This window comes from Pristis pectinata, chromosome 10 (assembly GCF_009764475.1).
Source record: "Pristis pectinata isolate sPriPec2 chromosome 10, sPriPec2.1.pri, whole genome shotgun sequence".
Classification (NCBI taxonomy): Eukaryota; Metazoa; Chordata; class Chondrichthyes; order Rhinopristiformes; family Pristidae; genus Pristis; species Pristis pectinata.
Genome location: NC_067414.1, coordinates 78,588,507 through 78,592,492, shown reverse-complemented (window position 1 = coordinate 78,592,492; position 3,986 = coordinate 78,588,507). Strand labels below are relative to the sequence as shown.

Below are 3,986 nucleotides of genomic sequence, written 5' to 3'. Positions count from 1 at the left end.
GATAGCCATTTATGGCTGGCTTTAGAATAACAGCCAGGATTGCACACTTTTAGGGCCACTAATGCATGGGCCATTTGAGAAGATCAAGCACCAGTTTGCAAACTATTTTGTAGAATATCTCTATTCAATCCGCAGGCATGACCCTGAGCTTCCAGTCGCTTGTCACTTTAATTCTCCCCTCCTTACGCCATCTCCCTCTCAAGCCTCTGTTTCCAGCCTCCTACTTTTTTCCTATGAAATTGAATGTAAATCTGAGGAACAATATTTCATCTTTTGTCTGGGCACCTCATAAGCCTAAAGTACTCAATAGTGTTCAATAATACAAAATCATAACATTTTTAGGCAGGAGCTTTTAGTTCTGCTATCCCATTTATGCCTTCACTTCACCATCTTATTTGTCATGTTACTCATATTTCCTTATGCCATAGAAGAAGGCCATTTGGCCCATGGAATCAATACTAGCTCTCAGAGCAATCTCATCAGTCCCATTCCCCCATTTATTTCCTTGTAACTTATTTTCACTCTCATGCCCATCAAAGCATCTTCCTGCTACTCCCTGACAATCAAGTCCAGCTTACAAATATCTGAGATACTTAATCCATGGCACCATGATGGAGGAAAATTGGTTCATGTTAGTTAATGCTGTTTTAATCTGTGTATACACATTTCCACTTTTCCTCCATATCAGGAACATTGCAGCAACATTGGAACTGGAGAAGGTAATGGTTCCCACTGTGATCCAGTCTCACTAGGCCATGACTGTCATATACCTTAACTCCATCTGCTTACCTATAACCCTTAATAACCTTAAGAAGGTGCACAGCATCCTGATTTAGTAATATATGGCTGGTCCTTCTGCCCTGCAAGGATAAAACAGAGGAGAATTGCACATATAAAAGTCCAAAACACCTTCATGGTTATGCAGCAGCAAACATGGTGCTAGAAGTGTGTACTGTTGATACAATAGGACAAATTCTGGTCACATTGGGAGGTCTCATGCGTTCTCCTCACCAGAACATCAGGACACCTTGTAGGGTGGAATGGAGGAGCAGGCCGAAAGGAGGAGGGAGAGGAGATGATGGATGATGGCAGCACTGGAAGTTTTGTTTCAGGCAGGAGCAGTGGTGCGAGCATTTGAATGAGCTATAGAGGAGAGCTAACCTTGCAGGTTTCAAGGCAGGAGACGGAGCAAGGTGGTCTGATTGGCTAACTTGTGAAGAGGACAGCAAATAAAAAGAAGGCAAGGTAAAGTGGAGTGGCCATTTTGGAGTGGCAGTGTTTGGGTTCCTAAGTGCAGTGTTTGAGGAATAAGGGCTGAGGGTTTGGCTCGTGAGGCTTCGGTGAATGGAGGCTGAGCAGAGGAGGGAAACAGGTAAGGTCTGGTAAGTCCATTTTAGCTTTACTATCTAGAATGCTGTCAGTTAGGGCAGGGGTATGCTCCTCCTGCAGGATCAGGGAGTCTCCCAGTATCTCTAAGGACTACACCTGTGGGAGGTGTGCCCAGGTACATCTCCCAACTCACTCCATTAAGGAACTGGAGCTGGACTTGGATATACCTTGGATCCTCCAGGATGCTGAGAGCATTAGTGAGGTGGTCACACCTAACGTGCAGGCTGCAGTTGGTTGGGTGAGTAGCAGGAGAATTAGGGGGAAGAGACAGATAGTGCAGAGTCCTCCTTTGGCTGTTCCCCTCAGCAACAAGTATACCACTTTGGATACTGCTGGGGGGATGACCTCTCTGGACACAGCAGCAGTAGCCAGGTTGGTGGCACTGAGTCCAACTCTGAGGCTCAGCGGGTAAGGGAGAAGTCAGACAGGGTGGTAGCAATAGGAGATTTGATAGTTACGGGGACAGAAAGGAGATACTGTGGCTGCAAATGAAACACTGGGATGGTGTGTTGTACCTGGGTGCCAGGGTCAAGAATGTCCTGGAGCGGCTGCAGGGGGAGGGTGAGCAGCCAGAGGTTGTGGTGCACATTGGTACCAATGGTATATGCATAAAGAGGGATGAGGTCCTGCAGAGTGAATATCAGGAGTTAGAGAACCTAAAATGCAGGACCTCAAGGATAGTGATCTCTGGATTACTCCCAGTGCCATGTGCTAGTGAGGGCAGAAATAGAAAGATAGCTCAGATAAATGTGTGGCTGAGAAACTGGTGCAGGGGGCAGGGATTCAAGTTCTTGGATCATTGGGATCACTTCTGGGTTAGGGGTGACGTAGAGATACTGGTTGCACATGAACTGGACGTGGACCAATATCTTGGTTGGGAGACTTACTAGTGCTATTCAGGAGGGTTTAAAGCGAGAGTGGCAGGGGGGTGGAGCCCGGAGCAGTCGAGTGCCCGATGAGAAATTGGGATAATTCTGTAGCCAAAGAGAGCAAACTTAGTTGTGAGAATAGACAGGAGCACAGCAAAGGGAGAGGAAAGACCACTGGTTTAAACTGCATTTATTTCAATGCAAGAGATTTGACAGGTAAGGTGGATGAACTCGGGGTGTAAATGGCTCTGGACACTGGGATATCATCGCCGTAACAGAAGCATGACTGAGGGAAGGGCAGGACTGGCAGCTCAATGTTCCAGGATACAGGTGTTGCAGGTGTGACAGAGGTGCAGGTAAGAGAGGAGGGGGAGTTGCCTTCTTGATGAAAGAGGACATAATAACAGTCATTAGAGAGGATAGTCTTGGGGGATCATCCAGTGAGGCCATGTGGGTCAAACTTAGAAACAAGAAGAGGATGGTCACTTTGATTAGGATTGTATTGTTGGCCCCATAATAGTCAGTGGGAATTGGAGGAACAGATATGTAGAGAGATTGCAGCTAGTTGTAAACATGATAGGGTAGTATTAGTGGGAGATTTTAACTTCCCTAATATTGACTGGACCAACCATAGTGTAAAAGGCTTGGATGGAGTGGAATTCATGAAATGTGTCCAAGACAGCTTCCTTTATCAATATATAGAGGGATCTACTAGACAGGATGCATCACCGGACCTCCTCCTGGGGCATGAGGTCCGGCAAGTGACAGAATTTCTGTCAGTGAGCACTTTGGGTCCAGTGACCATAACGTGTGGTAGTGTGGCCGAGCAGTCTAAGGCGCTGGATTAAGGCTCCAGTCTTCACAGAGGCGTGGGTTCAAATCCCACCACTGTCATTGGGTGCAACCAATATCACCTGCTGCAGTATTAAAGATGCATTGGGAAATGTTTTATAGGCAGACACAGTAGTGTAGCAGTTAGTGTAATGCTATTACAGTGCCAGTGACCCGGGTTCAATTCTGGCTGCTGACTGTAAGGAGTTTGTACATTCTACCCGTGTCTGCGTGGGTTTCCTCTGGGTGCTCTGGTTTCCTCCCACATTCCAAAGACGCACGGGTTAGGAAGTTGTGGGCATGCTATGTTGGTGCCGGAAGCGCGGCGACACATGCGGGCTGCCCCAGAACACTCTACGCAAAAGATGCATTTCACTGTGTGTTTCGATGTACATGTGACTAATAAAGATATCTATCTATCTAATAATTTCAAAATAGTTATGGAGACTGATACAACCAGTCCACAGGTTAGAGTCATGAACTGGGACAGAGGAAATTTTGGGACCATTAAGTGGGAGCTTGCAAAGGTTGATTGGGCGAGATTGTTTGCAGGAAAAGGAGCGTCTGCCAATTGGGAGGCCTTGCCTTTAAAAGTGTAATGTCAGGGCCTCCATGTTGCTGTTAGGGTGAAGGGAAAGGCTGGCAGGTTTTGGGAACCCTCGTTGATGAAAGATATTGAGGCTCTGGTTAAGAAAAAGAGGGAGGCATACACTCTGCATAAGCAGTTGGGAATTGGTGAATCTCTTGATGACTACAAGTAGTGTGGGAATGCACTTAAGAGGGAAGTTAGGAGGGCATAAAGAGGATATGACAGGGATCTGGCAGGTAAGGTGAGACAAAATCCGGAGATTTTATAGCTATAATAAGAGTAAAAGGGTGGCTAGGGAGAGAATAGGC

General features: G+C 46.6%; 1 non-coding gene across 1 annotated transcript; it reads left to right on the top strand.

Annotated features, from left to right (window-relative positions):
• The first annotated feature begins 3,070 nt into the window (after positions 1-3,070).
• Positions 3,071-3,152, top strand: trnal-aag (transfer RNA leucine (anticodon AAG)). The gene has a single exon. It is a non-coding gene; the product is annotated as a tRNA-Leu (tRNA).
• Positions 3,153-3,986: the final 834 nt, after the last annotated feature.